The sequence below is a fragment of the Lactuca serriola genome, chromosome 4, assembly GCF_051521515.1.
Source record: "Lactuca serriola cultivar US96UC23 chromosome 4, Lser_US96UC23_V15, whole genome shotgun sequence".
Lineage (NCBI taxonomy): Eukaryota > Viridiplantae > Streptophyta > Magnoliopsida > Asterales > Asteraceae > Lactuca > Lactuca serriola.
In genome coordinates, this window is record NC_136411.1 from 330,879,755 (window position 1) to 330,894,138 (window position 14,384).

Genomic DNA, 14,384 nt, shown 5'->3' on the forward strand with positions numbered 1-14,384 from the left:
TCCTTCCCTCCCGACTCCAAGAAGACCATACCTAGGAGACCTTCCCCACTGCAGCAAGTGCAGCTACCATCATCATGGTGTCTGCCGAGAGCTCTATTGCACTAGGTGCCACATGTTGGGGCATACTGCCCACGTCTGCAGAACCCCGGTTGAGTTCATTACATCAATCACCAATGTGGCGACCCGTACAGTTTGCCACCAATGCGGTAAAATGGGACACTTCAAGAAGGACTGCCCAACCGAAGAGAAAGACAAAGACACAGAAGGAGCCTGACACTACTGCTTAGGGAGAAGCGGCAAGGAGCTCGTTAGATTTTGGTACGTCTCTCGATCTCGGATAACTAAACTAAGAACAATAAAAGACTAATTCAAATGTAAATTCTTCCCAGTAAGGCGATAGTCGCAGCACTATTATAAAATTTAAAATTCATTAGGTAAAACTATAATGGCTAAACATATACGTTACGGCCATGTATATTTAAGATGGACAGACCTAGAGTGAGCGAATGCCGCCTCATTTCCTGTTCCTCGTTTGGTTGTAGATTTAGGGCGGGGTCGCTCAGCCAACCGTCCTCCCCACCTTAAATATACATGACTAGTATGTGTGAGGCGATTATAGAAATGCCTCATGAGAATCCGTTCATTAAAAGATACTCTATTCGGAAACACTTAGGACTCTCTATAGTTCCGCGTCGACTCTATCGGTCCAAGTATCCGCGGTAGTGATACATAGGATGAAACCCAAGACGCCTAGAACGTGTGTGCCTGTTCGGCACATGACTCTATCAATCTTCACTTTATATCATGTCGAAGGGTGCCAACTTCGACGACTCTATTGATCATGGTTTGACTTCGTGCAACCATGTGTTCATTCTTGGTGCTGTGTAAAAAGAACTTTCTCCATAGCCATGTCGGCAAAGAAAGGTTCTCCCGAACCTAAAACCTAACACAAATAATCAAACCTAATGCGATCCGTCAATCGTCCCTCTTATCTCAAACCTTCCGAAGTACCCAAGAGAGGGTACCGTCCGCCGTTGACCGACCCCTCGTAGCCGGATGAACACCGAAGTGAACGACACTGCAGATACTCCAGAAGACGACAACCATCCGGAGCATACTCAGAAGAATCCCTAGAAACACCCTTCGCACCTCGCACGTCAGGTTCGTAAGCATAAAGATTAGAACTCATGAGACTGGCCACTATAACTAGGTATATGCGTAAAGGTGGCATATGATTGAGATCAAAAAGATTTAAGGTGTGTGTTTTCTCCCTATTCCCTGTTCCTCGTTGGGTTGTGGGTTTGGGGTGGAGTCGCACAGCTGAACATCCTGCCGACCTCAATTATATACTGCTTGCATACACCCGGTATTTGTAGTTAGGCTAAGCATGAGCTCTACCACAAACCTCTTAGAAAATCCCTTCACCCTATTCCATAACACAGGAGCTGGAATCAAGAGAATCACTGCGGATTGAGCTAGTAAAGTTCCGAGTAATGAGACCATATACCCACTAGACTTGACCCAGACCGAGGAAACTCAGAACCTTCGGAAGAGTAGTCGCAGTAGATGCTCGCACTACTCAGGCACCTTGTCCACCCTATTATAGACAAGTAATGCCTATCATCCTCCACCCTCTCGTATGGAGGAAACCGTCGTCACCCGGTAGACGAAGAATCACACTTCCCGAAGTAAACACTAGAATACCGAGAACCACAGGATAACCTTCGCAGCCAAGAATACTCGATCAAAGTGCGAAAGTAGTTGTGCTAAGCCTCATGTCCCAGATCCCGAAGAGATTATAAGACTTGACACTAACCTTGGTGTTAGTCGAGGGATTATGCGGGAGCATACGCTTTCCACACTAGATCAAACCAAAGTCTTAGAGATTCATGGGACTATTAGGTGTGCCACGAATACCATCTCACGTAGAGATAGTAGAACCACCTCCTGAGATAGTCCAACACTCGTCTGGTGAAACCCTATCTCCCCGACCCTCAGGGTTTCCGTAGCATCGTTAGTGCAGGTCCATTTCGCACGAGTTTAGGATAGGCACTCTATAACAAACCGATGACCATAGTCACGCAACCCACACGACGATCTAGAAAGTCTCTATCAACCAGTTGACAGAAAACACGAAACCAAAGACCACTCGAGATTTCTAAGAACCAACCTGAAGGACTACACTACCAGTACGAGAGAGAACGTTAGGAACTTCGGAATGGCGATCACGCCAGTGATGATCTTGCCATAGAAGTACACTATGTTCTAAGTACTGAAAAGCTCTACCCTTCCGAGAGCGTAGGACCATCCGAGAATCCTCATGGAGTCATGGTCCAACCCTGTTCAGGCCGCTACTACCTTCGGATATACCACAAGATTCACACCCGAACGACCCACTTCTTAGACTTGACTTGATATGTGATTTCTCGACAACACTCTTCGTGCCTCACTCATCTTGATAGAATCCATCGAGAACCCTAACCTTGTAGACACACCAGTTGGAACCCACTAGCTACACTAGACGGAATCCGCATCCCGTACGTGAAGGTCTGTCGGAATGACAAACACATATTGGAGTTCACTTGGGAATGCGAGGACAACCGTATAGGAAGTACTCTCTTACCTCTACTTGGCCATTCATACCTACTTCCTTGCCTAGACCTGAATTTCGGGACGAAATTCCCTCTAACGAGGGGATGATGTGACAACCCAAGTTGTTCCGTTACATTTTCCCCGTTACCGTTAACGAAATAATCCAGTTTATAAAAATTCCGTTAATTAGAGGTCGTCAATTCAATAAACATTCCATTTGTTTGCACCTTTTTATGCCGTTAAGTCGTGGTAAAAGAAAATAAAAGCACTTAACACACATATCCATTTATTTGGAAAATGTTGAGTTTTAATATTACGACCACTAAATCGGGTGCGACCTAAAACCCCGTTTAACAGAAGTATCGGGTAAAATTCCACTGAGCCCTGACTATGAACCCTATATAAGGGTGAGTGGAGTCCATTGGAGACTTTTTACACTCTCTGTCTATACTCTCTCTCTAGACCCGTTTCGCCCCGAATCCGCAACCAAACGCTTCCAAATTGTAAGTCCGCTTACCCTAGCTTGTTCTAAACATTACTAGCTGTAGTTATAGCCCAAAAACCATCCAAGAAGGCATGGGATAAGGAGTTTACGGCCCAGGAACACTCTAGGGCCGTAAACCCCTAAAATGGTGCCAAACATGCCTTTAAACTTGCTCTTAAGCTTGGAAACTAATGAGGGATCTAGCCTAGGAGTGTTTAAACATCAAAACACAATGATTGAGGGCATAAAAGAGAGTTTACGGCCCAAGCACATGCTTAGGCCGTAAACCCCTCTAAACCATGTCAAAATGCCCCAAAAACACTCCCAAACCACCCTTAGGCTTCACACATAAATTAGGGGCTTATTCTCTGGGGTTTAGATCACTTAAACATTTAGAATTGGAGGATTAATAGGATTTTACGGCCCAGACATGTGTCAAGGCCGTAAACTCCCCAAACCAAGCCAAAATGTTGGTTTTTGTCCCCCAAATGACCTTAGACTATTTCTATAAAATGCTAGGAAGGATTTAAGGACTTAAACACATGAAATGGAGGGGTAAAAAGGAGTTTACGGCCTAAGCAAGTGTCTAGGCCGTAAACTCCCCAAAACACATCCAAATGATAGTTTTAATCCCCCAAAATAGCATCACACTCCATTAGAAATTGCTAGAAAGGTAATAGGGGCTTGAAACTTCACAAAACTCTAAGGGTGAGAGTTTACGGACGTAAACTCCCTTAGCAGTGTCCCTAGGCCGTAAACTCCAAGTTAATGCCCTTAGAAGCCTCAAAACCACTCATGCCTTTTATGAAAAGTACTTAGAATAATTCCATGAGCAAGCAAGAAGCCTTAAACACCCTAGAACCCATCACCATGAGTTTACGGCCGTAAACTCATGGTGAGTATTCCCTGGGCCGTAAACTATGTAATAAGGGTTTATTCTTGGAGAGTAAACTCCATTCCTTAGCCATACACACACTTAAACGCTACCCGGGACACCCAAACACTTAACCAAATTGTTTTCCGCTCCTGTGAGCGCGTATATTTGTTTAATTAGTATTCAATATGCTAATTGTATGTAAACATATGTTACCATATGTTAAATAGGTCATTGTGTGTGTTCGAGTCCTTGCGTGACACCGAACGCCCAAACGGCACCTTCGTCGGACCTACATACACCAGGTGAGTTCATACCCCTGAATAAACATTTTAAATGTTTTTACATGTTTTATAGGGGGGGGGGAATACAAGTTAAACATGCCAGTTATCATATCAATCACATGTGATTGATAACCCGCATGCACAAGATTTTACCACTGTACACTGTTTTACCGAGTAGGACACTATAATGGTTTTCATTTGTTTCAAAACTCCTAATTATATTGTTTTAACTAGATTCATTCTAAACTGGTTTATGAAAGATTTTCTAAGGTTTTCAAACATATTTTACAAAAGAATACAATTTGTGATTTTCTCTGGACATAAAGGTTTTTCATCAAAGATTCCCTTTTTCGACGTATATTTTCCTTGTTAAATACTGCTGCTTCGCTTATACTTATTTTATACTCCTACTCTGTAACGCTTTCACTTATACTTGAAGTCACTTATACCTGATGGGCGTTATACTTATTCACACTCTTACTTATTGATACAATTCTACTTCGCTTATACTTGATATCGACTCTACTTCACTTATACTCGATACGCTCTTACTTCACTTATTGTCGTCTCTACTTCGTGATACGCTTATACTTGTTCGACACTCCTACTTCACTTGCGACCGCTCCTACTTCACTTATTAGACACTCCTACTTCACAAGAATCACTTCTACTTGATACACACTCAGTCGTAGTTAGATGTATGTATGTGCTTGTATAGATGCATATAGATAATGATTGAAGGACTCAGGAAGGCTTGTCCGCCCTATTTCCTTTTCTTCGTTGAGATGTGGTCTGGTGGGATCGGATGTCCATCCGAAGGTCGTTTGATTCATTACTTATATATTATGTACACAAGCATAGACATACGGGTTTTCTTCAGTCAATTCAGTTAAGAGTCTCTACCTCTAGGTCAGTACTTACATTAGAAACCCACTACCCACTATTTGGAAGTCATTACCCACTATTTGGGACGCATCTTCGGGACACGGTTTTCTCCGTCGTCTAGTTGGTAACCAGAGTCTCCTGTAGGGAGAGCGGACATTGTGTGTATAGATCTATACGAGATTGATACCCCCGCACCCTGACTGCTAGCTACAGTCCACGACTCACCAAGTCAAGGGTTGACAAATGTCACATTATATAGACGCTTGTAGGGCGTTTGGTACTCTAGTGTCGGTTAGTATGGTTACGAGTATCCCGGGTTACCTTATAATTCATGTCTTTAAGGTAACGGTATTTCGTCAGTAATTTACACTGTATGCTGGTAACTTATTTTCAGAGTCACACTGTTTTGACCTTACAAGACGTATCTTTCATTTGATACTGTCTGGGGTCTGTCTCCTCTATTTTGACCTTACAAGACGTATCTTTCGTTTGATGTTGTCTGGGGTCTGTATCCACTGTATTCACAGAATCCATTGTATTCACTGTGTTCACTGTTTTAGACCTCGCTAGACGTATCTTTCATTTGATATTGTCCGCAGTCTGTATTCACTGTTTTAGACCTTACTAGTTGTACCTTTCATTTGGTACCTTCTGGGGTCTGTGTCTCCACTTGTTAGACTAAACCAGGCGTATCGTTCGTTTGATACTTTCCTGGAGTCTATGGTTCCTTGCCTTAGTCAGCAGTCCTCACTGCTGAGGCATTTGATATTCCCTGATGTCGTTTGCTTTCCTCAATAATCAAATTCAGTATTTGGATAATGATAGCAACTTAGGGAAAACTACTTTTTACCACACATCACTGACCAGTCTTGGTAGAAGGCTGCTATTATTAAAGAAAATATAGGATTTTCTGGAAAGGACTCTAATACACTGAAATATCTTAAACTACTACTTTCATTAAAGTTATTTGAATGAAAATGTCACTAAATGCTTATGAACTCACCAACATTTGTAAAAATGCTGATGCTCGCTTTTCAAATAACTTGTATTCTCAGGTTAGCATTAGACAGGTACACTTCGGAGCTGTTGATGAAGATAGCTTAGTGCCAGGCCGCACTTACTTATATTTACTTGTATTACTTTGATACCTTGTAATGTAACCATGTAAAATTATTCTATTAAATCAATGTTTTGTTGTACTTTGATTACTATAATGCATGTGTTGTGATACTTGACATGACGTCATCCACCCCAGAACATTTCCGCCGTTCCGGTTTTGGGGTGTGACACCAAAACTGTAAAAGTTACAAAATACCCTTCATACCCTTCATATATATATATATATATATATATATATATATATATATATATATATATATATATATATATATATATATATATATCGGGTTTTCCGGGGAAATTAATACTACTCGTTCGAAATTTTATAACTATAATACAAAATACCCTTCATATATATGTATATATATATATATATATATATATATATATGTTTTTAAAAATCATTCATGCATCAACTTATGGATCTTCACACTTTGATAAACAAAAGTCTTTTCAGAAATATTGGATTTTCTGGGTTTTACAAACTACACAAATCATTTTATCACAACATTTCTTATGAACTCACCAACATTTCATATGTTAACGTTTTTCCAAAATAACTTGTATTCTCAGGTAACAGGTAAGCGAAAGAGTAGTAAGAAGTAATGTTAGATGTTATGCTGTTAAATGTACTCAAACAATTTATGCTATGAATGTGTAATGTTAAAACAATGTACTTGATGTGAACAATTCCAGTTGTAATATATTGATGCATGGTGACGTTTATGTTATGATTCATGTATATTCATTGTGATGATATTCAATTAAAGTCACGCGAGCCCTCGGACGTTTTCGCCGTCTGGTTCGGGGGTGTGACAACATTTATGTTAACGTATTCTTGTATATGTAATGTATTGTTACTCATCATAGTATCGTTGTATATGTTCTCATTCTAGTATAATTGTATATGTTTTCATCATAGTATAGTTGTATATGTTCTCATCTTAGTATAGTTGTATATGTTCTCATCATAGTATAGTTGTATATGTTCTCATAGTAATAAGTAATGACTCATGAATGAACTGACTCTTGTATGCTTCATTGAACTAGAAGTAGTAAGTAGTATAACTCTAAACTATACCTATTATAGTTTATTAGTAAACTTGTTTGTATGATTGGATGTACTGAACTGAGATAAAATTCTTTATATATATATATATATATATATATATATATATATATATATATATATATATATATAACTAAGGGTTCAACGACACTCGGACAAACAACCGGGTACTTTAAGACCACAACCAAACAAGGACAGGAAGTAAAGTGGGTTATCTCTCCTAAGTCCTTCAAACCTTATTTATATAACTATATATGTAGTAGACATGGTTTTAACAATATATAAGTTTGAAAACTGTAAAACAAAGGTTTAGTATTCAAAAGTGAATTTGATAAAGAGTTTGATGTGTAAAACAGTTTGAAGTCATTTGTTTGGTAAAACAGTTTAAAGCATGAAAAATCCATTTGTATGTTAGTTATTAATCACATGTGATTGATCTAATAACTAACATGGTTCAACTTGTATTCCCCCCATAAAGCATTTAAAAACATTTAAAAGTATTTCAAAGGTTAATTAAGGGGTATGAACTCACATGTAGTGAGTGGTTTGTTCAGAAGTGTCGGACAAGGTGCTAGGTGTCAAATGAGGACTTGAACACACACAATGGTCCTAGTTATCATATAATAAACATATATGTATCTAATTAGTCAATTAACAACTAAATAATCAAGTGAAGACACCCTAGGTCATGGAAACACTTTGATTCAAGTGCTATAGGTACCAAAGGGTTGCATCTAAGGGTTGTAGGGCATGGCATTGGATTTTATGGCCCAAGGACCACTCCTTATGGAATTTACGGCCCATGACCATTTCCCCATGAGTTTATGGTCGTAAAATCATGGTACTAAGTTCCATATTGTGTTTTAAGGTCTTACAAGTCATGATTAGGCATCAAATGATCAAGTCCAAGCCTTAGGAAAGCATTAGGGGCATAATAAGACCACCTTGTGGAGTTTACGGCCAAAGGACCATATCCTTAGGTGTTCACGACCATAAAATCTCTTGGGGACATGTTTTGATTGTTGTTTAAGGTCTTAAACACTTCTAGGATGGATCAAGGTTGGAATCCAAGGCTTAGGAAGGGACTAAGGTCCATTTTACCACCTTAAGAGGGGTTTACGGTCCAAGAACATCATTGGCCGTAAAATCCTTTGTTCTTATGATATTTGATGATTTTCAAGTGTTATCAAGTTCATATTAAGCACACAAGAAGCTAGGGCAAGTGTACTTACAAGATAGAAGCTTGATTTGGTGTTTAAGGTCGAAGAACACTAGTGTGTGTTCTTGGTGTTTTGAAGAACACTTGAAGATCTAGCTATAAATCAATAATGAATGGATGAAATGATGTGTAACTACTAGATGTTAGGTTATAACAACAAATCAAGTCGAGAAACACTTATGTTTTCGGAAGATCGGGTGAAGAACGGGATGATAGTTGAGAGAGAATAGAGGGTGTTCTTGAGAATGGAAGTTAGAAATGAAGAGTTTGGGGAGTAAACTCATGCCTAAGGCATGAGTTCACGGCCATGGGAGAGTTTACGGCCCAAACTCCAAAAGTTAGGCCGTGAACTCTTTGTTAGGGTGCAATGGGTGGGTTTGCTACTTCAAGACCCGAGACGGTACTTCCTTTCCTTCGTTCGTTTGAAGAATAAACACTAAAAACACTCAAACGGACTTTTAAATTGGCTAACAATTATTAGAAATGTAATTGACTTTTAATTGAAGTGATTGACTTTAGAGTTTGTCCGAATGAAAATTTCGGGTTGTCACAGATGGGTAAACTAAAGATGTCAATCACACACTTAGGAACATGATCTGATGTTGATGTGGACGAAAGCCAAAAATGTGCAATGCATGTATGACTAAGCCAAATTCGCCTATAAAAATGTAACACATGTGAACGTGGATCTCATTATTTGGTGTAGGATACAAGACTCTCCTACGGCAGGGGGTAGATTTGGTTGATCGACTTGATTGGAAAAAATGCAACAATATCCATAAACTTATTAAAGATATATAGAAGATTAAGGAAGAGGTATGGGAGAAACTTTACCCAATCTAATGCCATGTACATGTCATTGGCTGACAACCACACACCCATGACATTTGAAGTGATAATAAATAAGGTCATGGTTTGTCTATAAAGAGAGAGGTTTCCCCGAGTAACATACAACAAGTCGAATCAAGGAAAATAGGATCCTTTCAAAATTTTGCGAACGATTAATTATAATGTTTATATAGTGGATCTACCTAACAGGCTAACACAATATGTTTCCAAGACATTTGGCATCTTAGATATCTACAAGTACGACCCAAAAGAGGCAATTTGTTTACCATGAGAAATCGAGGTTTAATCCCTCTCTGAGAAAAGTATATGTGAAACATACTTGTGACTTAGCCCATACATGTATGGACAAGACAAAGAAAGATAAAAATGGTGGAAAAATACTTAACTTTAAACATACATAACAAACGAAAATAATTCAACTGAGTTTCTAACAAATTGCCGAAAATTGTTTGCTCACTTGTTGTCTCCAAAAGAAAGAACTAAATATTCAATTTTGGCTCAAATCCAGTTGTTGATTTATTCTTTTGTGACAGATTGTGTGATTTCTTTAACTTTGTTTTTTTTTTTTTAATTATTTGAAAGACAAATTAAAAATTAATTCTCAATTTTAGTTTTTCTCCTGAAATTTGATAATACCTACCGCATTTAGCTTCATATTATATTAAAAAGCTTAATGCAAGACTTTTTATTTATCTTGGAATTAAATAAAAATGAAGTCTTTGTGAACTTTAAACACTGTGCTCTTTGTTTAAATTGTTTGTAGAAGAAAATGTGTACCATTCTTTTGTTTAGAAATTAATTTTTATATATTTTATAAAAGATGTCGAACACATAACATTCTTTTTTCTAAAACGAAACATCATCTTAGTCTTCTTGATAATTATGTAATGCATCACAAATATATTTTATCTATTTTACCTTATATTTCTTATAAATCTTTGTAAATGTATAACTTGAAATAAATGAAAAACGTGAAATGTCACTAAATTCAATACGTAAGTATCTTAAGATTTCGAAGATATTTGAGATTTTTTTCTCTTTTCTTTTGTCATCGAGTGTTGAATTTAAAAGACATTCATTCCCTTCCAAAGTGTTAAAGGCCTTTTATTTTTGTATTACGTGTTAATTCCAAGAAATTACACGTATTACAAAGAGCCAAATGAATAAAAGCAAAAAAGTAATTTTATCTTTTCTCTATTAATTTTTTAAAAAACTAATTGACCTTTTCTACATTGTTTACGAATATTCAAATATACAGTAAAATAAATATTGTTTACTATTTCAAAGGCTTCTAAATGTTGTATCGAATACCAACAGAGTAATTATTGATTATTTGGGAAAATCTTTAGGGGTCATCATTGATCTTACTATATTTTGAATAGAAAAACTACAATTCAACAAATTAAACATAATAAACCCAAAATTTGAACACAAAATTTAAGAACAATCGAAATGAAAAAGAATATGAACAAAAATATACCCTTAATTCAAGCATCATGTTGGGATCCAGGGGTCACCTTAGAAGAATCATGATTCGAATTGTTCGCCATCATCACCGTTGGAAGTTGGAACTCCCCTCTGGATGCATCATAGCTCAGTGGACTCCCACTCATCGGAATATTCCCTTGTTCTTGTGCAGCAGCTGAGGGCATAACCGGAATAAAACCATAAACCACCGGTTGTTCCCGGTTACCACCCGGAATAAAGCCGTACACCACCGGCTGTTCCCGGTTGCCACCACCTCCCTTGTGCTGTCCAGCCTGGAAATATCCGCTCGAAGCCACGGGTGCTTGGTACACTAGCGGCGCAGGGTAAACGTAACTGCCAGGTGTCACCGTACTGTTAAACGGAAATTGTGCTGGAATTTCATGAATCGGCACCGGAACGCCGTTACTTAGACCGACATTCTCCGGAGGTGACACAACTGTATCCGTATCTTCAGAATTCTTCACCGGCGCTGAATAATTAAGCGAATACTCCTTATCGAAACCGAACAAAAAATCCGGATTCACTGACCTCGCTGTGACCGGCGTCGGCGGCGCCACCGCGAAAAAAACGAACAAACGTAGCCGAGGCGGTGTTAGCGACATGCGACGGAGGAGATCGTACTCGAACATCATATTCTCCACGTCTTCATCATCAAAAATGGAAACCAAAGCGTCGAGATCTTGTCCAGGCAACTTATACTTCAATCGAATTTCGGAATTGTACTCGCAAAGAGCGTTCAATTTGGAGAGCAAGGTGGAGAAATTAATGTTGCGATCGACTCTGAGGATCTTGGTGTCGCCGCCGATGTACGACAATCGCCGGTCATGAGGACGGTGGTGGATTTTGCCGCCATAACTGCACATCAATTTCACTTTCTCCATTGAAGAAGAAGTGGAGAAAGGTTTCGGTTTCGGGTAGTAGGGTTTGTTTATGCATGCTATAACGAAATGTCAGTGTCAATGAACTTGTGTGATCGTGACCGTCCATTCTGATCTGTAAATGTAACGTAACAACGTGGGTGGGGTCCACACGGGGTGGAATGATGTGGGGCCATGGCCCCAAAAGACTTATCTGGCATGGCATGCTCATCAATTTGACCAATTTTGACTTTTCCAATATGTATTTTTTTTTTCTACGTTTGATGTTTACTTTTTTGGGACTTGTTATTAGTTTTAGAAGTGTGGATTGGGGTCAAGAAGTCTCACAAAAAAATTGTTACATAAATTAATAAAAAGTATAATTTTATTTCTAAATAAAAGATGCACAATATAAAATAGTTTATTAGTAGTAACTAGTAAATTAATGTCATTGAAGCAACATATCTTCATAGCATAAAAGTGAAAATACAATCAAATTATATCACGTTTTTATGGATGTACTTTTTTAAAACGACTAACATAGATATTTTAATATTAGTTTTAAAGTTATATATTTAATTCCATATTTGTCTATCATGTACTTTGTTGGAACACCTGCAGTGTTTGGCCCAAGATGATCATCGTTTCATTTAATTCCGATTTAATTGCACCGTTGTTTATTTATTTTTTATTTTTTTGGGGAACAAATGCAATTTATAATTAGCAAGAAGGTATAAAAAATAATTATAAAGTAATAGGTAGGATGATAGGGTAGTGTAATCAAACAATCTAACCACTTAATTTTAGTTTGTAAAATGTATGCACAAACCGAATAGACGGATAAGATACTATTAAAAAAAAATACTATCTTTATGAGTCTTTTAATTAATCTTTTTCTATTGTTGTCTTTGATTTCTATTCTAAGATTCTTTTTTTTTACATCAACAATTGTTATGTTGATCGTTCATAGCCTGATTGTGGGCTTCGCGAAAGAGTCGTGTGGTACGGTGAAGGGTTCCCGTTAAGGGTGATTAAGGTGTTTTGATACATTCAAATGCTCAACCATGTCGTGTGCTTCAAAGCCCACTCTTTTGGCACTAAACAAGGATAATAAGTCTACCCATTACATCACATTTATTATTGTAACCTTATTCAGAATAAGGATATCTCACTAACGATGGATCCCCATCAAGGTTTGGGTTGGGCCACCACCTGACATGTACTAAATACATGATCAAGTGTATATGGGCAGACCTCACATACTAAACACAATAAGGAGGAGAGATCCATAGCGGAATGCATTCCTGCAATGTTGTTTGCAGGAAGTGTGATGTGCTTAGGAGATGAACGCAACACGTCACATTCAAGGTCAAAGGTAACAAAGGTAACGATGGTGTAACACAAAATGCATGACATATCTTTAGTCTGGGCGCGACATGCCTTCGTACCAGACATGTCGTGTAAGTTTCTTTTAAGTAAGTTTATATGTCGGATGTTGGATTTCTGGTGACCACGACGTGGTGATGGAGTCCCACAGCGTAGCCAAGGACAAAGTTTCGTGGGCTTTAAACTAGCGTTATGGTGTGGTTGCGGTTTAGTGGCAAACCCTAATCCGGGGTTTGAGCCCTTTTTAAGGGATTGTGATGGCTACGGTTGCCCATCCTCAGCCTTAATAACTCTTCCTCGGTCTCCAAGTGAAAACCCTAACCTTCATTGCTAACCTTTGAGTTTTTGTGTGTTCCGGTGTTGTTTTCAAGAAGAAGAAGGCACCCTTGAGCTTTGTTTCAACAAGCAACTCTCCCCACCTACCTTGCGTACATTTTTGGACTCTTGTAAGTCCTCAAGATCCAATCTTTATGTTACTTATCTCTAAATCTATCCCTTTTGTCCCTTAATCTCCATGCTCAAGCGTGAGTTCATTATTGCCATGTTTTTGACCTAAAATGGAAGGGACGTGCATTGGACAAGCATGTCCATAAAGCTACGACCTTTATAGCTTATTAGGTGTAAGGAACCATTCTGGAAACCTTCGGTGGCAACTTTGGGTGCTTGATGGGTGATTTTATGCATTTAGTCACCTTTAAGGAACTAGGGTTTCAGATCTTGACTTGTTAAGGTGTCTTAATGGCTAAAGTTGGAAACTTTATCCATCAAGACCATGAGAAGGACCAGATCTGAGCCTTGGAGCTCTTGAAGTTGTAGGAAAATTACTTAACGGATTAAGCTGTCCAGACCAATCCCCACGATGTGGCCTTAGGTTGCCACAATGTGGCGACTGGGTAGGAACCCATCTGCCTTGTCGTTTAGTGGCCACGACGTAGCCAAGGATGGCTATGGCGTGAGGACCAGCTGGAGGTTGATCTTTGACTTTTGGTAGTTGACCATAGACTGTTGACTTTTTGACCAAGTTTGACTTTAGGTCATTAGGGATATTTTGAGTAGTAGGTTGAGGTTTGGTCCTTGTTTGTTGTACATGTGACATGTAGAACTAGTGTTTGGAGCAGTGATCAGTTCAACTATCGTTCAACTTGTGAGGTGAGTCTTTCCTCACTATACTTGTGGGTCGAAGACACTAATTCCGACCCACTAGGTTAGACTAGTAGACCAGTATGACTACCTGTACTTGCTGGTATTTGATTATTGTTGCATATGTCAACATGTTAA